This window comes from Struthio camelus, chromosome 5 (genome assembly GCF_040807025.1).
Source record: "Struthio camelus isolate bStrCam1 chromosome 5, bStrCam1.hap1, whole genome shotgun sequence".
In the NCBI taxonomy this organism is placed as follows: Eukaryota; Metazoa; Chordata; class Aves; order Struthioniformes; family Struthionidae; genus Struthio; species Struthio camelus.
In genome coordinates, this window is record NC_090946.1 from 44,232,908 (window position 1) to 44,257,665 (window position 24,758).

The 24,758-nt window shown below is 38.3% G+C and overlaps 1 protein-coding gene across 16 annotated transcripts in view; it reads right to left on the reverse strand.

Annotated features, from left to right (window-relative positions):
• SIPA1L1 (signal induced proliferation associated 1 like 1) overlaps positions 1 to 24,758 on the reverse strand; it is a 229,065-nt gene that overhangs the window by 87,023 nt on the left and 117,284 nt on the right. For 5 of the 16 annotated variants that reach the window (XM_068946109.1, XM_068946110.1, XM_068946106.1 and 2 more), the window contains one exon: positions 9,538 to 9,682. The exons of the other annotated variants lie outside the window; for them this stretch is intronic. The gene's annotated coding sequence lies outside the window, so the exon portion shown is untranslated. The remainder of the gene's footprint in view (positions 1 to 9,537; positions 9,683 to 24,758) is intronic. 16 annotated transcript variants of the gene reach the window in all.

Sequence of the window (24,758 nt, forward strand, 5' to 3'; positions counted from 1 at the left end):
CTACATTTGGCAAACTAAAGTGGCTCTAAAGGTCATGCACGCACAGCAGGATGCTTTACATAGTACCAAGTATATCCATGTAACAACAAGTCCTGCAATCTATTAAAATAAAAATAAAATAAACAAATCTAGTTGTGCCTGTTCTCCTTTACATCCGTTACCTCCAAACCCTTATCACAGTTGGTCCCTGAAAGCTTCATGCATAAAGATGTACCATTTCTGGAAACCTGCTGTTCCAATAAGAAAACTCTGAATGGTCTTTCTGCTTTCTAATTTGGTATTTCTATTTTCTCTTTAATAACTGTTTTATCTGGTTTAACTTTGCTACTTCAATTCTACCCTGCTTAGGTATTTCCCATACAACCTTTAATGAGATTTTTGTTTAGTTTCAAACCCAAGTCTTACCTGCAAAGATTTACTAGGTACTCTGTTACCTGCTGGGACATGCTGAGACATTAAATTGTTGGAAGATGAATCCTGACAATTCTAATTTTCTGCTGTTGGCAGAGATAGATTTTGAGCACTGAATTATTTATGGTTCATAATGTTCCAGAGGAAAGACTTCATATTTCATCATCAGTCCTCATTAACAAATGTCATTTTATAATTAGAAATTTGGGAATGAGGGGATCTGTTTTTAAATTCCAGAAAAGTCTCACTTTTGTCAACTCTCCACCCCCCCCCCCAACCCAAACAGTAAAATATAGTAGATGATGGTAAATACAACATTATCAGGTTTATTTTAAAATATTCATTATTTTAAGATAAGAGGTCCAAAATAGCATTTTAGAGCAAGTAATTTTTAAGTATTAAGTAAAAATATCTCTATTTCACAAGTTTTACTGAAATTTATTCAACTTGGGAAACTCAGTGCAACACACACAAGTTACATCAATAAGCCTCGTTAACTTCTCCTAGTAAAAGAATACGCTCAGCCATAAAAGCTGAAAACCAGCAGCTTCTCTGGCAACAGGAAAACAAATGAGAACCACGAAAAATATTGTCTATATGAAAGGTCCAGCTAGTTGTATCTCAAATTCTTGCCTGAATTATAACATAGAACAAAATCCTAGGAGGAAAACACTAATTTATCAGCCAATTAAGTTATTATATGTAGAAAATAATGTCTAATTTCATAAAATGAATTTCTCAGAGGAGAAAAATTCAATTTCATCATTAGAACCACTTGGCTTTATATGGTTACCTATTATTAACTTGATCCTTTTCTTTCCAAGATTAACTTCATCATTATAATTGAAGTTCAAAGGTTCATCATTCAGAGGACGTTTTCATGAACTGAGAGGCTATTTGAAGAATAATGTTTGATATTTTACTAGCTTCTCTGCTTTACTTTGAGGAATTGTTGGTTTTTGTTTATGTTAATAGAATTTGTGAAAATTTTCAGAGCTGCACAGAGTGCAAGACAGATTCCCCCAAGTGTCTTACCAGGGTAACTTTGTCTCCTTCCACCCAGATTTATGCTGCGCTACGAAATTTGCCGCTGGTTTATGTGCAAGTCTGCATTTCTACCCTTTTCTCCAAAGGATTCATTGTTTCCTACTCCGAGGAAGAAAACGTTTGTACTCAGGAGATGCGTGGCTATCTGTACCTGTGCTGATCTGCTGAGCTTTACCAGCACTTCATTCTTAACTCTGTTCCCTGCTGTAGTTCACCCTTTAAAACATATGAACCTACGCAAGGTTAAATTGATTTTAAGACGTAATAGTAATTAACTTGAAAATAGACACTACTGTCAGTTTTAGCAGCCTTGCAATATGCCTTCTGCAGGCAAACACAAGCTTGCTCTGCCTGTACTACGAAACAACTGGAAAGCACGTGGTCACTGTCACAGTGACCTCTAACAGGGCCTAGGCTCAGCTAATACGCTGTGGCACTCAGCGGAATTTGCTAGCTCAGATTTTGGGCCATACGAGCCATAGGTCAGCTCAGAGCGCGCTAAGGCAGCTCGCCTCTGTGTGGCGAGACTGCAAGACTAACCTATGAAGAGTCACAAGCCAAAACCAGACAAAATACCCCTCCCCCCACCCCAGAAAAAAAGAAAATAGGCTGATGCCTGATGGTATGGGTACTGTGTTTCATAAATAATTGCCATATGTGACAGTAAGAACTACGGGCATACTTCCCTGACGTTTCTATCCTTGCTCATACACTGCATACAAAGCCATCAATGACTTCCCCACCCTCAGCCTGGCCCCAAGTCTGTTTCCAGCATAGCTTTGCTAACAATATGAAGATACAGCTTAGCCTGTGCTCTGTGCTGCACCAGAGGCTACGTTCCTGGGCGTCAAACTTGGCTTTTTAGTGCTGAAAGTCATCTCCACATGACATTTATAAGACATCCCACGCAAGCATCAGAGTTTGCTGGAAGACCTCAGTTTGGAATAGGGGGACAGAGGCGCTAGCCTGCTACCTTAAAACTTCCAGTTGCTTCTAAGTATCACAGAGCATAACACTGAAAGCTCAATTTTTCTATGACAGCTGTTTGCCTGAGTCTCTCCAGTTTGGATAATAGGATCACTAAAAGAATAAATATAATTTTCTAGTATTTAGAAAACTTTCCCCAAAACATTTTGTTCCTTTCATCTATCACTGCAGTTGCTTCTCCCTAAACTCAAGATTTGCCAAAAGATTTGCAAGGAGCTGTTTTGCTGTCTTCATGAAGAGTCATCTAACTTCCAAATCTTCGTAGACTAATGTTTCTCTATAGATTGATTGATTATACAGTCATGTGTCCAGGGGAAAATTAGGAGCAGATTTTTAGAAGTCAAAGTTAAATCTTGCCTAAAATTAATAGGCTTTATTTCAAACAACCTTCGTAATAACCATCTGGAGAGTGTTCCATATTCACACACAGTCCTGAACATGCTCCTGCAACTATTGCTCTTGATTTAAAGGGACTGTTGCAGCGCAGGAGATCAGAAATTAGGAGCAAGGAGACTGTTCCTAAGAGTCCCTCCAACCCCAGTTAGTGCAGAGGGAGGAGAAAGTGCAATTTAAATGCAGGAACGTAAAAGGCAGGTTTGAAGTGTGCTGGGAACAAGGCAAGAGAAGGCTATGCAAGTGAAACCAAAAGGAACACTGATTTTTTTTTTTTTTTTTTTTAAAAACAACACTATCTCATTTATTGACTCATTCAAGTCTACATTCAACTCAGTACCGTTAATTCCATCTAAGGAATTCCTTTGGGGGCGGAGGGGCAGGAAGAGAGAGGAGTTTGTTTTTTGGTGCCAATACATGATTTTAAAATAAGAAAATGAGCCAAAGAGATTAAAATGCAATGAATTCCAGAATATCGGTGTCCCATTTAAGATACTTGGAGTCTGATGCTTTCAGGTACTTAGCGAGATATAAATACTTCACAGGCTCAGAATATGGCTTTCGATTCTTTGATTCACAGTTGAGAATCACAGAATAATTTAAGCTGGAAGGCATGGTAATTCCACACCCTGAGCAGTTCATGATATACAATTTGGCAATAATTTCCAAACTTCAACTAGCATTTTAACTTATATGAAGAAAGTCTCCAAAACCTTACACTCGGCAAATACAGTATTTTATTTTGTACAACAATGCTTCAGTGTTTCCTTTTATAAACATTTATAGTTTTGGACAGCATTTTTCATAACCCAGTGGTTCAACAATTTTCTTTTAAAGATAAGGTAGAAAAAATGCCATCTCTTGTCATGACTAGCAGATCACCTATCTTCAAGGAACTCAACTTTTCTTAGCTAACTCTTCTAATGTAAAACATTTCACTGTATTTACAAAGCAATAAAGCCATGAACAATGGAGAGAAGAGCAAATTATTCAAAAGAAAAAAGGTTCTATGATCCAAGCATATTGTACCTAGGTGAGAAGAAGATAGGGATTTCTTCATCCCCCAAAATTATCTCAGTATCTTTCTTTCCTCCTTTCTTCTAATATAGCTTCCTGAGATGGATAAACTTCACGTTCCTTGCACCCAGAGCACTCTTTCCCAGTCATCCTGCCCCACCAAGTTCTTTGTGTGTGAACACAGCTTCTTAGTCCATACAGAGTTCTCCTGTCGCTCCCCATTCTTTCTTTCTGGTCCCAGCAGGGATTCGTCATCTCTGTTCAACATACCCACCCAAGATCCTGCTTTCCCACCTACGTCCCTAGATCCTCACGCGGTACGTTCCCAATTCCTGCATCGCCATCATTCCACATCCTTCACTTCCCTAAGTGCCCATATTTTCCCTCAAACACAAAGACCCTTCCCTTGGAAGTTCTCCTAGTCCCCACTTCATCTTTTTCCTCCAGGCCTCCCAAGCACTCCAGCACACATCATCAGTTCATTCTAACCCCAGTTGCTTACTCTCTCCACTATCACCCTCTCCACGCCCTCCTTCTACTGATAATTTTACCAAGCAGCCCAACAGAGTAGGACAAATGCCATCAATTCGAGTTACAGATCTCACTTTGATCACTCAGCAAAAGCTACTTGAAAGACAACTGAGCATCTCAGCAATCAAAATATCATTTTTGGAGCTTTCAATTAACTAATACATATTCAGTACATCCCTATCTACTGCTCTGAAAACACATTATTACTTCAGTCTATGAACAGCCCTTGCACATTAGAAAAACCCACAGAAAGCCACTGGAAGTTATACAGGCAAAAATCAAGCACTATTTAAAAAGTGAAAAATAAGTTCAAGCTATTCTTAAAATTTAGTATTTTGAAGGCAGACAACTAAAAGAGCAGCAAAGTTTTTTTTTCCCTGTTAGAACGTTCACTGGGAAATGAGTGATCACTGAAGATTTTTAGAAAGTAGTCTCTGCTGATGTTTAACACCCAACTCATAATGCAGCATGAAAGCAGTCAGTTTTCAAAGATAGGCTCTCCCTTGGTGATTTTCAGATATAACAATGACCTATGTCCTGGTTGTCTGCTTTAAATATACTACAGAATTACTTGCGTTTGGGAAAGCAGGTAGTGAAAGACCCTTGATCATCTTCACAGTCAAAATCTAATTCAATCTATTATAATACTTTATTAATCTATCTAGATGGTTATCCCATACAAAGTTAAAATATACTTTGCCCTGAAAAAGGCACTTTATTTTAGTGTACAGGCATATATTTTTTATTAATTTTATTTTTACATACAAGTTCTGAGAATACTACGGACAAGCGTACATACTTGTAACGTAAGCAAACTTTGTAAGTAATCTTGATGTCATTTAACAATTGCTCCTGCTGCAGCTACAAAAGATTTACTTTTATAATGAATAGGCAATCACCTACCATTGCTTGAAAATATCAAATTTAAACCAAACAGTACCAAACTTTCATTCTATGCTTCTAAAGCAAATATTGAATTACAAACCTAATAACCTGGGATAGATTCTACAACAAAAAATATAGGTATAGCTATGAAATCTTAGTATTATTTTTATTCTGTCTTTACTTGACCAAAGTTTGAATAATAACAAAAAAATCATAGTCCAGATCATAAAGTAACACAACTGTCACAGAGTAATAGATAGGGTGTGTTTGTGGGTTTTTTCATTTGCTTGTTTGTTTTTAAACGGCTTTCTTGTTCGAACAGATATGGAAGCATGTAATCCTCAAAAAATTCTTGAAAGAAGTACAGCAACTTCTGTTTCCAGAGATTGCCATACACAGTCAAGTGTGAAACACTCAGAAAGGAAGTCAATTAAAAACCTTAGAGAAAGATATAGACTTATAAAAAAGACTTTGATAATATTTTGGAAAGGATCTTTTAAAAATTATTTTGGACAAACTGCAACATTCACAATGAAGAATACTCAGCTGAACCCTCCAGTCTTCCACTATAAATCCATTTTTAAAAAACCTGAAAATTCAGTAATACTTTTTGAACAACGTGCCAAAGACAATTTACTTTTTTCAAATGATAAGACTGACATTACATTCTTTTGAGGGCTCAAAAGAAATACTGGCATGCCAGAGCAAAGAATTTGATGTAAATGGGTAGAATGGGGGGGAGGGGGAACCCCAACAAAAACAAAAAAACTACCCTTAATAACAAATTAGGCTAAATTAAAAGGTGTAGAGTAAAAGAGTGATCATTGCACTCTTATTTAAACAGTGATCCTAAAAGATTAAAACAAAAATTACTAAGCAACAGATTTTATATGAATGGAAAGCTAGTTACCATCAACTCTTTTTCACTTGCTCACTTTCTTCATCCTTTCCATTTTTCTCTTAGACTGCCAGCTTCACACTTCATCTTCAATCCTTTATCCAAAAAGGATGCAATGCTATTTACAAGCTATATTCTGTTGTCCCATCACCGGAACACTGAAACAAGCTTCAAAATTATTTATGTATTAATTTGCAAGGGATTCTAAATATCCCCTGCAATCTCCCTCCAGGAGAACCCAGGAGAAGAATCACAGGGGTGCTAGAGTCTGTAATTACGGCTCTTATAGAGCTGTAAGTGGTGTTTATGGAAACCCTCTCAGTCCTCTAGTAATAACGAGTATCCCAAAACTGAAAAGCTTGTGACCTCTGTTAGAGGATTTTTTTATTTTTTTTTTTTTTTTTGCTGTTCTGGCTAGTTCCACTCAGAGCCAACCACAAGGATCATCTCACAGACCAAAAACTATCTCGGGCTACAGTTTGGATGACAGCACAGATCCCTGGGGAAAATTCATTTTGTTATTTTTGAGAAAATACATATAACATTTTTGCCCTTTGACAACTGCATGTATTAAGCGTTCATTTTCCAAAACATCACCTTTACAACTTTAAAAAAACAGACTAACCTCCACATAGGACACTTATAGCTTTTCTTGTTAATTTTCTTATAGAAGCTTCTAATGTCTTTAAGCCTAACTAAAAATGCTTTTAAATCAGCTTTCATAAAATTTTGGATATGAAATTCTACCATAAAAAAATGTCTGTGACCTGTAAACAACTGAAACTAATTTCTAAGCACCAGGCATCTGCTGATAAAGTTGAGTATATTACACCTGTTAATGACATCACCTTAAAACCAGAAAGGTAGCCTGAAGCTTTCAATGTAAAATGCAAAAGACAGATGGATAAACCAATTAATAGCTGTAAAAAGCTAGTAGGGAACAGAGTCCCTTCATACAAGCCCTGTAGTTCACTAAACCAATGAATATTCTGGTTATGCTCTTTATCCACATTGGAACGTACATGGCAGACTGGTTGTACATATCAAATTATTCTACATCTGAAATGTCTCAAGTCCTATGAAAGGAGGATAAAACAATTTGGAAGGATAAAACACCCTACCGAATTATGCAGTTACCCAGCAGAAATCTGTGTGCTGGAGGATTGCAACACTTGTGGTTCAGAAAACAATGAAACTAGCTGTAAATATTTTCATTGACTCATTTGACTGCACTAGGAGTGGGTGCTCAAGTTGCATTCAGTAGACATAAACAGAGTGATAATTCTTTAATGTAATGAAAGTCATGAAGTGGTTTTTCATTAAGTAGAAATACTCTTGCATAAATTTCTCAGCAGCAATCAACAAGTAGATGCTACCCTTTGATTTGTTTACATAGATGCATTAAATTCTATAGTTTTAATATACACAATACAAAAAAAGCAACTGAAAACGTTCGAGTTAGTCAGTACTTAGGTTTCTAAGATCCCTACTGAATCACCCACTGAGGGCACACACTTATCTCTGGAGATTACAGAGGAATAATCCAGATATCCACCTGGCCATGTACATCAACTCCTCAAGACTGATGGTGAGAATCTGTGTAAAAACCACTGGGTAAAGCTACCTAGAAAAAACTCTGTATTTTCAGGGAGAAGCAGCCTAAGGAATGCCGGTTACAAATCCAGCCAGTCAAGTTGACACAGTAAAACTGAAAAGAAAGTGTACGGTGACAGTGACACCTCTAAAACATAGGTCACAATTCAATTAAGAATCCGTCTATTACAAGCACAAAGAGACCAACAGTACTGGCACTTCACCCAGACATCTTGAAATACAAAAGAGCAAATTTATGCAAATGAATGCTGCTAGTCATCGCAAAACAAAATCAGGGCAACTTAGTTCTCTCTGACCTGCCCATGTGAACATGCAGATACACCTGAGGCTTCATAACACATTAGAGATTTCTTTTTCCAACCACCCTTCTAGACCAAAACCAGGAAATTTGTTGTTCAGGAGACTTATTGGCCTTTTTGTAAATCGGGCTACACACTTGGGCAGAAACTGGAAAGATGCACCTACTGCTTCCTGAGTCCCAAATACAGTCCAGCGCATCAACTTGGGTTTATTTCATTAAAAGCTGATGAACTATCATGCAAAAGTCTATCTGTCTTGTGTGATTTTCCCCAGCTACGGCCAGCAAAAGGAAATATCTACATCTGCTGCCAGTTTACACGCACGCAAAACATTTCATAAAATGAAAAGAGATTTGAAATCATTTAAATTCCAACACTAAATCTTCACAAGCAAATTACCTACAAAAAGTACATGTGTGGGTGTATTCCCGTTTCACTGCGTCAACAGCTTTAATCAGCCTTGCATACTATTTCTGATTAGGGTTCATTACACAAAAATCACACCGACAACAGCTCAGTTACTTAACCCTTTCTGAAAAAGGCAAACATACTTCTTGCACCAGTTTTGTCCCCCAGCGTGCATGTGTGTGTGTGGGGGGGGTGAATGCCACCAGCACGTGTGACTTTGGGACTTGCTTGGGCCATGAATATACAAAGGCTCTGGCTTATTGCTATGCTGACTATGGATTCAGCATTAGCTGAATCCTCCTCAACTCAGTCTGCTAGTGAAACCCACGATTCCTTGTAGGGACTCCAAGAAAAGATGACCCTGAAGGCATCTTGCCCGCCCACCCTTGCGGTCACACAAATTGAAGCGATTCCCATGCCACCAGTCGGAGAGCCACCTCCTGTTCGCAGTCTCAGAGTCTTGCCAGGATTCTCGGGAGCTTTTAGCACCACAAGCAGCACTTTGAACCCAAACGCGCATCCTTCAGTTGGAAAGGCTACATTTTCTTAAGCACGTCTTAGTTTTCATATATGCTTCTATCACTTCGAAATTGGAATATTATCAATAACACGTTATTATGCAGATTCATACACCTAAAAATTACCTGAAAACGCCAGCAAATTGCACAGCATTGCAAATGATTTCTTAGACATGTTTCTGACAGAAGAGCCATTGCACCTGCGCTCCATAATCTGCTTGCTACATTTTAAGCACAAATCAAGTCTTGATTTCACCAAATAAAGATTGAAATGATTTTAGGTCTCCTCATGTTAAGGAAACTATGCTCGGTGGCACCACAACGGATTTGTGTGAGATCAAACACTGCTTTGAGCAGTTTCTTTTCTGGTGACAATATTTAAAGAAAAAAATGCTCGTCTATGCCAATTATGACAATCTTAGCAGCTGTAACTAATACATTAGCACTGTTAATTCTTCATTGTGAGAGCAAAATTTTCAATCGGTGCAAAGTATATTTTGATGAACAGAAGTAAGTACGCCAGCGTCACCTGTAAACCGACGGTCTGTGGAAGCACGACGGCAGTGAGGATCCCTGCAGACTTCGGGAATTCTCTTTCTACGCGCTTTCCAGAATTGGTTTTTGTTACCGTTACTTCATCGGTACGCCACAGAACGTCAAGATTACCTCTGAAGCTAAACAGATACATCCTTGTGTCAAAACACACACACAAAACAAAAAAAGAAAACCCCAAAATCCAACAGGTGAAGTTTTCAGAATTCCCCTGGCTCAATGAAAAGAAAAATTTTCAACATATGAAGAACCCAAGCAGACAGGGAAATCAGAGCTTTTAAACATAATTTATCCTGTCAGTGAAGGAAATTCTCTTCAATATCTACATACGTTTAAGCCTCTAGGATTTTACAAAAACATGCCAGTATAACTAAGCTCAAACATGTGTATGTGGCGGGGGGAAGGGGGGGAGAAGAGGGGGGCCCGGGGAACAGACAGGGGGACGATGATACCCCGTCAGTTCAATTTGGGTTGTAATTCTCACTAAACCTCCTCTAATCCTCGAGCCTGCCCTGAGCACAGCAATGTGATTATAGCAGATGAATCTATCTGGAGCAGGTCAAATGCAGGAAAAAGCTGTTACACCTAAGAACAGTACGCCTAGCTCTACAGACACACGTTTTAATTCTTTGTCTTACATCCTAACCATGCAGTCATTTTTTTTTTCCAAATTCAGTGAGCCAAAAAATTGATTTTTTGAGTAGCAAGGGATAGAAGGAATAAAATAAAATAAACCCTTTAAAGCTGCTTGGTGAGCACTGGTTTCTAGGATCACAGAAGCGCTTCAAAGCATTAGCTATTAAAATGCCAAGGTTTTCTTCTATGCAAAGCTTTTATGGCAATTCCTGTTCAACCACACTTCCTGAAATCAATTTATTTTCACCACTAAGTTGACTTCAAAATACCCTTTTAATGCTGATTGCTCAGATACCATCTATTCACTGTACTGTCTGTCAAGTCACACTCATTTTCACATTTTGGCAACTTGCAAGCGTATGCAATCACAGTACCAGGAACAGACCTAACACGAGATGATAATGGCCAGTGGGAGGATTGTGCTTAGGACAGCAACTGGTCTACTAAACGCCCTTTCTCCCAGAAAACTTTGTCCGTCTCTACCCTGCTGAATCTAAGGGAAGAGCAGGTGCTCAGGTCCACTTTGGCCTGCTCTGAACTGCCTGCTGAAGGAGGCTGACTCTCTCCTCGCTGATTACAGAGGAAGCCTCACTGCAATCACCCTGGCTAAGCCAACGCTCACTTCCGAGAACAGCGCCTTCCTCTGCTGCTCCCAAAGAGAAGACCTTCTCAGAAAGCTGTGTGGGGTGATAAGATGATGTAAACCAGAAACAGAAGAGAGGAAAGTACAAAATTACTTGGACAAAAATTATGAGATGATCTGAAAAAGGAGACAATAACGTACAAAAAGGATGTGCCTGGGGAAGACTAAAACATAATAGCTTTCTTTTATTTAAAAGAATCATTTATCCACCCTAGCTAATAGTGAAGCAACTAAAAAGCTTTGGTTTCTAGGTAAAAAGTATGTTACGTACAAAGCTGTACGTATCATCAACAGTAGCTCTCTTTGAAAGAGAAAAAATCAGCACATATTAAATAGGCAGGAGATGCTACAGAGCTGTGCACTGCTACCCTTCCAGAATATTGCATAGGTAAAAAAAAAATTTAAAAATCAGTCAGTGAGGCTGAAGTGTTATAAATGAAATGTATCAACGGTGCACTTGGCACAGACTGATATTGCCATTCTGCAAAACAAAATTGTTTGAAAACTTGCCAATATCATGATAAATTCCCACTGTTAAAGCCAATGCACTAACCCGCACTAACTTCTATTTAACTTAAAAGGAAGAAAGTCCACAGTTATAAGCACGGAATGAGAAAATATTTTAATCGTGCTATATGTGGAATGTGAACAAGGCAGGGGGGAAAAAAAGGAAGACACTAAGCTGGATAAGAGACACGTGGAAAGGATGTTGCATTAGCCTTAATGAATTCGAAAGCACAGTCAACAGCTCTCCTTCAAATGCTCCTGCAAGTGACCGCTGTAATGAGAGACTACCGCATCTGGGAACCATGGAAGACTATAACCTTGAATATATGCAATACGCTCAGTTATAGGACGCTCATGTTTTCTGTTTTATTCTATTTCATAGATTACATGTGACAATTATTGCTCCTCCAAGAATTAAGTTTGATTTAACCTGGTTGCATGTAAAATTTGTGCAAAAGATTCATCCTCCTAGTACAGATTCAAAACATTTTTTCAGGAACATAATATTTTTATTCTTCAGTTCTTACTCAGCACTGACAATCCCTGTGTTTTCATCTAAATTATACACCCAAAGTAAATAAAGAGAACCCTGTCTGATTCAAGAAAGTGACCTTTCCAAACTTGTAAATGGATCACTATTTCTTAATCTCAAACGGTGTTACTGTCTCAAATTCTGACCTCTGAAGAGAAACGCAGCTTTTTAAATGGTACAGCCACTATCAGGATATTTTGAGCATCTATCGATACCGCAGGTCTGAAACTTGAGCACGTTCAAATACGAATTGACATTTTCAGCATAACGCAGCAATTTATTAAACACACATTTGAAAAGCGTTGTGCTCTACTGCCGTGTCAATACCACGTACATTATTTGCAGCGTAAAATATACAGGAACTAACCATCCAGCCAATTAACTTACTAGTAGCAACATATCCTTAGCAAAAAGGCCTATGGCAACAGCATTTCAGTAGCTTTCACAAGAGACTGCCACAATATACACTTTATCTACAAAGAAACACTAAGGTCCACATACAATACTTAACCGTACAGGCATATAAATAAATGTAATACTATCTAAATAGTCACCAAGAAAACCAAGCAGTAAAGAAAAACTCAGACAAGTAAGTTAACTGCAATTTTAGAGTTTGGGGGTTATTTTTTGCTTTTCCCTATACCATTTCAAAAATCTATTGTGCAATTTAAACAGTGAAGGAATGTGAGTACCTAGAAAAAGATTAGTTTCAGTTTTCAAATCCAGCATGAAAAGTCAAGTTCCTAAATAAAAAAAGGCCAGGTTTTTGCCTTTTTGTTTTCTTTTTAACTGAAATAGTAACATGCTGAAACAGTTCAGCAGCTGAAACGGATGTAGTCGAACTACAAGAAAAATACCTTTATCATCATTCCTATATAGGAACAAGCTATGCACAAATAGCTATATCCGTATTTGTGAAAAGCACATAGCAGCAGGTGAGAAATTACTATATTGTTTGAGTTGCTGATAACATATAATGGTATAATAATCTGATGAGAAGCCTAAACACATCCTGACTGATACTGAGAGGAAGTGATAGAGGTAAAGCACTATATTTCTAGGATACGGATCCTAGCAAATATTATTTTAGACCCACAGCCTCCCCGTCCTGCAGAGAAGCTGTACTAGCACATAACTCCTGCAGCTAATGATCAATAGTTAATCAGAAGAGGAGAAAATAAGCAGAGGGAAGTCTTCAGGGCATACAGAGAAATATCATGTATCTTGAAATACTTACGCATAATAAGACATGCTTGCATTAAACAAAAAGAGGAGGGACAACACTTCAATTAAAAAAATTTGCATAATCTAGAGACATAAATAATTTAAAACTGCTATCCATTTCACTATTCAAATCAGAACATAAGCAAGCAGACAGTACATATCTTTAATATTTTATAGTTATAAATCAACTGATATAGAGTAGAAACTTCTTCAAAAGGCTCATGTGCCCTCTTAAGAAGTTTTGAGAAATTGTTTCAAGTCTTTCCCCCCCACCCCAAACACTCCCAATGCTTGCAAGTTGAAGGGTGATGACTGCAAAACTGAGGAGTACCACAAAAACATGGAGTTTCTGCAAGTGACTTTGAAAGCTTTGATGTGGGGTAAGAGAAGGAAGAGAGATAAAGATTCACTTTTTTCTTCCGTTTATATTCATAACTGCCTTGTGAGTTGGTAAGTTTTTTCAGCAACCTTAGTTATCATATATTCCCAAAAACCAGGAATGTCTTTGAGAGCAGATGATCATGCAAAGAGGCTAGGAATTAATGGGTTAAGAAGTCCAAATCAAGTATTAGGCTCATAAGCTTTAAAGTGAACTGCTTTGTTTTCAACCCATACTCACTCTACTCTTCAGCATTTAAAAAAAAAAAGTCTTTACTGGCAGAACTTGAATGAATATAATTTATTTTCCAACTTTTTAAACCCTAAATATAAATGTGGGGATGGGATGAAGATGATAGGTCACCTACAGTTAAAAAAAGTTTTAAGTCAATTTTTAGCATAATAATGAAGAATTTGAAGTCATATAAAATTCCCATTTGAAATAACCACTTAGTACACAACCAGGGTAGGCTGCTATGTGTACGAAGTACATCATTAGACCCTGTCCAATACAGATTGTGCCAGAGTAAAAGTGCTATAGATACATATTAAGTTCTTCAAGCAGACCAAGAAATGTTAATCACTAGAAAGCTGATGTGATTAACAGACTATGTTTCTGGCCAGAGAACACACTACTACGGTATGCAGCAAGCTATGCATTGCTTCTCTGATGAAATCATTAGCTAAAATAAAACTAGGCTTCTTTCCAGTCCAGCTTTCTCTTTAAGTTAGATGTCCTTTCTGCATTTCTTTTTACTTTATGAACAGGAAGAAAATAAGGCACAGTCAACCACTAACACAAGACAAAACATCTAGTGCAAAGTGATTAGCAAGTTTATCTTTTGACTAACACACAAACATGCACATATATTTCAATGTATTTGCACAAACTTATTTTCAAGTCTTCCCATTACCTCAAAACACTGTAGTTCTCTTCTCTCAAAATAAAGGGCTGAAGGCGATCTCTATATCCACAAAGCATTGTATGGAGCTAATCCTCAGTAGAAGAAATGAATAATCACAGTCTGGAAATGCAATCAGCACACACAGGTGTGCACAGAGCATTAACAAAATGAGAATACCTTGGGGGTTTATTTAATTCTAGTAAAACAGAGGTACAAAGTTTAGTCAGCAGCTCTGAGGAACTGCATAGCTACTGGTACTCTCTACCATACTCTTTCTCCAGTAAAAAGAAATGGATAGTGGAATATATCAAAGTTTTTTGCAATAGACAAGAAATCACTTAGATTCATTTATGAAATCAAAAATGAAAACAGAAACATGACAACTGTGTAGTTAACCAAAACTGGAGCAAGTAATTGCTAGTGTAGCCTCCTCCTCTATTAGTTAGAGATTAGAAGATGAATATTTTTTATTTCACTAAAGGCATGGGGATTGCACTAGCAATAGTTTATTAGGATTTAGGAACGTTTTTTCTCGGTCTAACAGAAAAAAATCTTTATAAAATGGCCTGCAAGAAAAAAAAAAAAATCTGATATGTCTAGTAACCTCAGAGTAACTCAGATAAAGAAACCCTAAGAATCACATGTCTGTCTCCGGCTGTGAAATCATGTATTTTTATATATTGCAATAGATAAGCACACATGGTGAATATTAATAGCTACATGTGACTACTCATATTTGATAAACCTGACAAGATTCAAAATAACTTGTAACCTGTTTCAGAAAAACAATTTCCTATGAAAATGTAGATTTTTCAGCTTTAATGAGCTATAAGAATTAAATAAAAATGATAAAAATTGTATTACAGCAATAGACACCTTACTGCTCTTAAATATCATGCCATTTTTATTATTTTTAGGGTCAATTTTTATTACTTCTGTACTATACTTTTCTCACAGTGTATCCACCATTTAAGTGACAGTAGACAAGAAAGTTCTTAAATAGTGTTATTTTAAATAGATTCATGGATAAGTGGATGAGGAATTTGCAGGGGCGGGGAGGGGAGGGGAACCACACTGAAAATGAAGAGCAGCATGTTACCAAAATACTTCTGCAAAAGGTAGAGAAAAATATGATTTGCTCTCAGTTAGTAACTGACAGGAAAATTTAAAAATTTACTACAAAAAAAAATTTACTACAGAGATTCAAGGGATTCAAATACAAGTCCCATGCCCCCTTGAAACGCCATTCAAAGAACTCAAATATGAAGCTCAAGTAACACACAACCCAGGTGCTGGCCATCCAATTAATACCTGAGTTTACATCACACTAATAAATTTATCAACCACATTTGTATCTGATACTCATAGTTTTGACAGCCAGATAGAAAAAAAGATGTATTAACGTAATTTATAATTACAGAATGTTCCAAACTAAATTCTGTTTCTCCAGTTTCTTACAAAACGTAAACTTATGGGACTGCCTGGAGCTGGACCGCTCAGCAAGCCTACTATTTAACATACATTTATGGTGCTGCAACAGCTGCTTTTCAGTTATAGAAGCTGAGACAGTTCTGATTGCAGGAGCCCATTAATTCCAACTAGCTCCAACTCCACTGCCAAGAGCAGCTGGATCATCACATAGCCATCTACAGCTAGAAGATTTCTTAACTTCATTTCTGATTAAAAGCTTCCCTGCTAGGAACTTAGTTGTTTTGATTTTTTTGTCTTGCGTTGCTATAAACTTCCTCAGTATCCACATGTATCGACCTATTCCTGTGTAACAATTATTTCAGAGGAGGTAGGAATAACTGAATTGATAAAGTTACAAAAGTCTCCTGTCAAATATAATTGGCCACGGTTAGAGCATAACACAATAGCAGTAGTAGTTTGGATAAACTACAGGACTACAAATAGGTATATGCAAGCTAAAAAGCTAGAATTAAGGTGAGGCCCATATTCTACTTTGTAAGATCTCCCCCCCCACACACACCTTTTCCTAAAAAACATTGAGTATAAGAAAACTTGACTCTAATGCAGAGAAACTCATCAAGTACCTTTGATTTATCAACAGACTTTTTTTTTTTTTTTTTTAAAAAGAAAGCTATAGACTTCAAGTTTCGAAATGACTGAAGCAATAAACTCCTCAAACACCTCAGTAAAGTGAAATGGACTGAAAAGAAAGAGGGATGAAGACGACAACTATGCAAGTAAGAGACCTTACAGAGACGGAAAGAAACTAAGCCACCACCTCATTCCCTACAGACCTGTCCTGCATTCCCGATGGGTGCCGAGACAAACAGGCCCAACGCAGGCGCGCAGCCCCCGTGCCCTCCTCCTCCCACTGTGGCCACTCAGGGTAGTTAAGGACTAGACTCTACTTAGCTGCCTCTTGGTGAACGCTTGAACCTTTCTCTTCCACTTAACCACCAGTTTTCACCAGAATTTACAGTATCTTGAGAACTTTACTCCTCTGTCAAAACTGATGAAAACTGGCAGCGAGTTATCACCCAGAAGGTTGGTAGGCTTTTTGCTTTCGGAGTGAGGGGAGAGGGGAAAAGACAGGGATGGATGGGAGGGCAAGTCTGATCACGTCACCCTTGCTTCCTTAGCGAACTCAGGCTAGAAATAGATCCCTACCAAATATCCCTTGAAAAGTGAACCAGAAAACAAGAAAAAAGTACTATTTACTATGTAAATTCATAGTACAAACTCATGTATGTTAACATATATACAAAAAAATGTGTCAAAAACCACAGTCTAGCAATGCCAAAAGGAAGACTAGGAAATCTTTTCAAGACAGGACTGTTTTCCACACATCTTTAAAATGTAAAGCCGCTGGCTGCCAACTGATAAGAGTGAAGGGGATCCCACCCAACACCTGCTTCAGCAATTCATTTTAATAGCAGTCCTTCGCTAGCTTTGACAATTACTCCCACGCTCCGCTGTGAGAGACTAATGGTTTGCTAAAAATAAAATGGAGATTAGCATTTACAGTGAACTGCCTGAGATACACACTATTTGACAGAAGGTGATAGTAATCAACCTTGCAGTGTACTGATGTCCAGATCTTACTTCAAAAGGACTTCATTATATATGTAGAGAGCTGGAAGTCTAACTAAAATGGTAGGACATTATTTTCTTTTTGTATTTCATTATTTTATGTGTCTAAGCACATAACAGCGATGACTGTGCTTTATATAGTGGAATAATTCAGTATCAACACAAATTCTTTTCGGTACAGCAACAGCTAAAAGCTGAAGTAGTCAAGAAACAAAAGATGACAAAACAGAAGACAAAACACATACCAACAATTCATGATGTTTTCAGCAGTATGTGAACTTTACCTTTAGCATCCAGGCAAAGACTTGCCAAAATGGGGGGGGGGGGGGGAGAGGAAGATTGAGAAGAGAGTAAAAACACCATTCTAAAATGTTCTGAAGATAATATGGTTCTCAAAAACATCAACTGGTGTCTTGTATGTAGGATACAGATGAATAAAACAGCATCAGTCTTCCAAGGGAAGTGTTGTTATTTTTATATTAAAGCTGAAGTCTTTAAATAACTGTAGCAGACCATAAAAACAACCAATATACATGAGAAACTACTTTTAAAAACAATGTAGTTAATTATTTCTGAAATAAAAAGTCTAACTTGAAGATGACACAATTTTATATAGATTTTGTAAGGTTCTTGCAAACCTGACGTTAAATCCTAACAAAAAGAAACAAATAGACAGAGAGAAAACTATTATCTTTTCTCAGCTACAGAAGGAAAAAAAAAAGGCCACATGTGGCGAGTCAAATGCTTTATATGAAAACATAGCCTTGAATTTGTTTTATGGAGGCAAGCCAAATGAACTCTACAAGATAGCTTAACTATGTCACACAGAAGAAACACTTCATATGACAGTTACTCTTAAAAGAGGGTGTCCATCATACTAAATGATTACCGTCCTACCTGGTCAAGTGGGTCAAGATTAAGAAAAGATAAACGTTCAGTTTTAAAAAGAAAAGGAGATATCATCATGGGTATCCACTGAGACGCTTGACACAATTAGCAATGAATACATCCAGCCGTGCCATCTCGCATACAACAGATTGTTGGTGTCCTTGTCAGAACGTGAGGGCAGACAGAAGATTTGAGGAAAACGCTAGGGATTTCACCAGTGAAGGGCAGTTTGTCTGGGGGCTGAAATGGGGCAAGAGAACTGCAGGTGTTTTAGAATTGTTATCACTGGAAGGAGGGGGGAACACACAAAGCTGGAGGTTGGCGAGAGGCAAAGATCACCTACTGTAGAAGAAAGTATGAAGTGCTGCGGGTTCAAAAGACAATAAGTAAGATTTATAATTTGCCTGACTAAAAATAGAAACATTACTACTTCTCTCAGTGCAACTGGGATTCTGTTGTATTACACCGATAATGCTACAGAACAGGAAGTTTCTTCAGAAGAAAAACTAATTTGTTTCAAAACCCCGTGAAAGTTGAGGATTTTTCAAAAGCACTTTCTAGGCAAGAAATTCATACCGAGTACCATACTGAATTATGTCTGAAAATTCATTACTACTCTGCTTTTCACACATCTCCATCAAAAGTTTTAGACAGTAAACAAAGAAATACTGAAATACTGTAGAAGTGTTCTTGAATACGACAGACTTCAGAGGAAGTTCTCTTGCCTAGAAGCAGCTAAATTTAAAACGACTACGCTCCAAAACATACTGCAAACTCATCTTCAGCTCCCTGAGAGCACTCCCCTGCTGCTGGGTCCAAACACAGAGCTCCACACAGAGATGGCAGAGCACTCTGCCGCAGGGGCTGTCACAGTCAGGAGGAAAGGGAGCAGTAAATCCCAGTGCCCAGCTAACCCAGAGGGTGCCAGAAGCATGGTTCACAGGGCTTCAAGCCTAAGAGGGGATCGTCTGCTGCTTCTGTTACTCAGGCTCACTTCTGCCATCCGTTTACCTCCAACAGGAGAGGTGTAAGTTAAATGAGAGGTAGTAGAGCATTTCACAGCCCTTCCCCTACCAGCCGTGAAATGTGATGCACAACATCAGATTGAAGATACTTTCCTTATGGTATCATATCTCTATTTGATTTAATAACCATTGCTTGTGGGGGAAAAAAAAAAATCATCAAGTTAAAACACAGAGGAAAATTATCATCTTTTAAATCACATTTTGTCTAGTGCCTTTTACTAAATCTGCTAGCTAGCAAATCTTACTTTTAGATTTCTCTCTGCTATAGATATTTTTAAATGGAAAACTGTTCAAAAATAATAAGAAACAAAATAATGAATATTTATCATTAATACATCATGGAAAGAGGACCTTTCCTTAGTGACAAGCCTGAAATGAAAGATGAAGGTTTCGCATGAAAAGGATACTTAACCTCTACAGGTTTTCAGTCCCACAGAAACTATTAGGTTATTTATTTGTAGCTCAGCATTTATACTTAGGCAAGCATAACCAAGTGATCTGCATTAGTATCATCCTAATGCCTCTTGGCAGTGAGCTGCTTATTGATCTCTTCAGCCTTGATTAAAAATCACTGGGGAAGCTACAGTGGAAAGTATAAGCCACAAATTACACACAATTCCTGTACAAGTTATATGCGACTGAAGTGGGAGAACAATCAGGTTTTAAAGCGAAGTTTGTTCTACATTTCACAATTTGCCTTTTCAAATCCCGTCAATTAAAAGCACAGTAAAAAACAAACTGGAATCCACAGAACAACAGGGAAACAGGAGGTACGTGGCCTGTACGGCCAGTATTCATATCTTTATAAAAAGAAATCCTCTACAGAATAACTGTGTAATTCTTTATAGCACAAACTACATTTTAGCTGACAGGAAGTAGTAATTCAAGTTCAAATGGACGAACTTCGCTCCTATTACCACAGGAATCTTTCTCTAGAATTGTGAGGAAAAAAAATATTAACAGCTTGTTGGCAATGAATGTCTCCCACACATTTATTTAGCACACCTGAAAAATAATGTGTTGATTCTAAAGCTTGTACTGATTCCAGCTAATTTCGTGGGCATCCTGGCACTGAGATCATGGGTGTCCTGTTTTACAACAGTCAGAAGTGGTATCCCCCAGCAGCGCATGAGGATCGAGTCAGAGATCACTTCAGAGACCTTGACTCTTACAAAAGTCCACAGGCCCCAACAGGCTGCACCCAACTGACTAGTATCCTTGCAAGGCTGTTGTCAATCATCTTTGAAAGGCTGTGGAGATCAGCGGAGGTCCCAGACAACTAGAGAACAGCCAGCATTGCACTCATTCCCCGAAAGGGCCAAAAGGTCAACCTAGGCTGGTCAGCTTCCCTTTGCTCCCTGGGAAAATCATGAAGCAAGTCATCTTGGAACACGTTTCCGGGCACATGAAGGAGAATGTGATTAGAAAGAGCCAGCATGAATTTGCCAAGGGTTAACCATGCCTGACCAACATGATTGCCTTCTGTGGTGGAATGACTGGGTTTGTGAATGAGGAGAGGGCAGCAAATGTCTTCTCTCTCTCACCTTCAGCAAGGCTTTCAACATGGCCTCTCGCAATACTCTTGTATCCAAGCTGAGGGGTTATGGTCTAGGTGGGTGGACAACTACATGAATAAATAACTGGGGGGATGGCCAGGCCCGGCCTGGGGCCTTTCCTGTTTAACAGCTTCATCAATAATCTGGAGAAAGCAGAGTGCACTGTTGTCTTTACATCAAACTGGGGAGGGGGAGAGGGGGGAACTAGTTGACACACTCAAGGGTGAGGGTGCCAGGACCTAGACCTGATCTCACAGCTGACCCTGCCTTGGGCAGGAGGGTTGGACTAGAGACCTCCTGAGGTCCCTTCGAACCAGAACTTTTCTCTGATTATGGGCCGACTGGCAGTCAACAGTGAACATCATGGGAAACGTGACAGACACACACACTGTAATTACTTCTAACATTTTTACTGTGCAAGTGATTTGGGCAGACTCTTAGCACCTGAAAAGCTCATATAAGATGTGACATGCATTGGGCTATAAGGTTATATTCTGAAATGAAATTCACAGCAGAACTAAAAAGAAAATTTATCCATAACTAAGAATTGCTATTGATAGAATAAGAAGATAAGAATTTAGCTCTGACTAAAAAGTTAAAAAGTTCGAACTTGAATGCATCATTGCTTCTACCAGCCATGTTGCAACTGCATAGGTTAGCCATATATGGCACCATCACAGATGATATTAAATAACTTAAGACATCTCAATATCTTGAGACAAAAACAGAATCATTCTAGTAAGCGGAACATGAAATAAACCAAAACGTTGACAGAGCCAAAAGAATTTAAGAACAAGTGTAAAGATAAATTCACCTTAATCCTTATTGTTAACATTTCCTGCAGACCGATTTTTCCCGTATTTGTTTTTTTTCTTAGAAACCATGATGGGAACACAACGGGAAGCTTCCTGTACTGGAGATTCCAAATCTCAAACCACCAAATCATCTTTTCTGTGTCTTCTTCTGCCATCCAGACTACAGCAGTACTCCATTCAGTTCCACACCACGCCACAGGTGCTCCCCAGTGCACCACAAACAGCAGAGGCAACTGATAGTATACCTAGTAGCACTTGCAGGGAAGCCAGTAAGTTGGCTCAGAGAACAAGATTTTCCCCTCCCCTTCCCAAACTGATTATCCATTTGCAGATGGGGGTGCATCTTTCAAGCAAAGATCAAACAGGCCACAACTTAACTTCACCTTGTAAAACTGAACGGTAACAAAATATGACTTTTTGAGCAAAGCATGCTTTACTAGAAGTCTGATAAAATATCCCCAAACGAAAAGAATCTACATTACAGTTAACCCTCAAAATGACTGTAACTGATGGATTTAGGTATCAAACTTTCTGGACGCTAAGAGGAAAAGCCTGATGCTCCTAAAGGACTGGCATAGTAAACTCTTAGAAAAGGTTACACTGTGACAGTTTAGATGCAAACTTTTTGCCAGCTGCCAAAAAAACTACATACACCTTTCTCTACAAAAGAAAACACCACACACAACTTGCAAGGGTGATTTAACATTAGGAATGGAAGGGAAAGTTGCGCTTCTCATAACTGTTGCAATTCCGCTGCCAAACCTGGCGTAACTAAGTTTCAGAAGGGGTTGGCAGCAGTGGAAAACTTTATGTACAGCAGATTAATTTTAATTTTTGAAGCTGAAAATTACATGACTCAGCCCATATTCATCATATTTACGAAGACATCACTCTCCTGCTGAAGTGTCTGCTTCTCAGCTTCAGCACTTTGCATAAATCAAAGTGCAACGTTTGTTTTCTTTTATACAGAAATAACTTAGTGTTTTGGCTTGAATGCTAACTAGCTATGTCCTTTGTGGAAGTCTGAAGTTAAGCCAATACAGCACTCTATCCACTACAAAGTCATACAAAGAAAAACAGGTTTATTTCCTACCATGATATTCTGCTCCATTCAACAGCGGTTAGAACAAACCACTATTAAGTTTAATCTGGTAAACATTTGTGCTCCCCCTCACTTTGACAAGCCGGCGTCAAACACAGAGCTCAACATGTAAACACAGTTGTTTGCTGACCAGCAACAATAGGTTTACTGTTGTAAGAGACAATTATTTACAGTTTCTACCCTAACACATTAAAAGGCACAGGAAATAACAACATGCAATGACCAAGAGAATGTATTTAGAAATCTATTTTACCACTTTTTTTGGATAGGTATTTAAGAATGGTAATCTTCACTGCTGAAAAGAGCAGTCAGAGCTAAGCATTCAAGGTGCAATATATGATAATGTTATGGTTATGTAAACACTAGTAACATCTCTGACGGATCAAGACTTTACTTTTCTGAAAGACTGACATCAGACATCACACCTTGAGATTTTGTATGTCCTTTTTTTGCCTCAGTTCAGATTCACAAATTGATAAGCGCTACACCACAGGCTAGTTTCAGAGCATTAAAAAAAACAAGGAAGATGCTATTTTTAAATATTTCACCATGTTTATCAGTTCAATATTTTAGTTTCAGAATAAAATCCATTAACAGAATTATCACATTGTTCCTGAGTGACTGAGGAGGTTTTATTCTACGTATTATAGGCTTTTAAACATAAGCAGTAAAGAAACTTAAAAAAAACCCTCAGCAGGCATTTAACAATTACCTTGTGTTGTTATGGTAACTAAATAAATCCAGAACAAAAGGGAAAAAACAGCAGCAAATCCTTCTAAGTTCTGCAGAACTATTTTTCTCCTCCATTGTAGACTCAAACAAATGGATGGAAGTATCGCTCTAAGCATTGCAACCCCCCTGAGATGTAGGCAAACATTTTAAAACACCAATGAAGATGCTGAGGCACAAAGCCAAAGCAAAATTTGTTTCCTCTACGAGGACATGGGCTGCTCCAAAGCAGCCGCTCCATGACACCACGGTGGCCTCTAAGGGGCTCTAAGTGCCCTCAAAGGGGGTCCTGGAATATCCTCCTCCTCATGCAGTTTCTCTGGACCCCCCGCTGGACGAAGCCAAAAAAAACTCAGCGTGGCTGAAAGGAAGCAAAACTATTCTTTTGCAGATACTCCACAGAGGAAAGAGGGACAAGCCAGGACCTCTCTTTCCATCCTCCACGTCCCTGCTTCTGAAAGTTATAAGGAAACCATACTGACAGTCCAAGAAAATCCGAGGAACAAAATAAGCAGCAAGGCAAGAATCTGCTTTGCAAGAATTGAAATAAAGAGCCAACAACATTTATTTCAATATATATTTAGCAACTGCTTATGGATAGGGACAGGAATCAATAGTTTTAAGTGGTAAGCATAGGTTCAAACACTGGTTTTAGACAATCCAGAATCATTTTGAGTGTTTAAGAGGATCGTGTGGAGGGGGAGTTCTTTTTGGTATTAGAAGCCTTAGATTTTAACTGTGGTATCGCTAAAGCAAATTTCATAAAAATTCTCATTACAAAATGACTGGAAAATATATCTGCACGGCTCGTATCAGAAAAGCTCTCCTCAGTTTTCCTGGGCGTGGGGGACAGGGGATCAGATGAACAGTATGGTCAACACTAGGAATCAAAACAATCTGTGGAGGCTGTAGCTGCTGAAGTATTCTTGCAGCTCTCAAGAGGCTCTCTGGGTAAATGCAAACATTAATTTTTCTGAAGACTTATGAAGTTGACCGCATTTCTGGAAAACTTTCATGGGGATAACCACGACAACAACAAAATCAAATCCCTACCAGCTTCTTCCTTGTATCAAGCTCCTATTTCAGACAATAAGCAATTATAGTCTTTGGTTCAAAAAACCAGCACATACACTTTTTTCAACAAACACACTTCACCCTGGGTTTCATTCTTCGAAGTTGCTGGATCATTTTTGCTAAA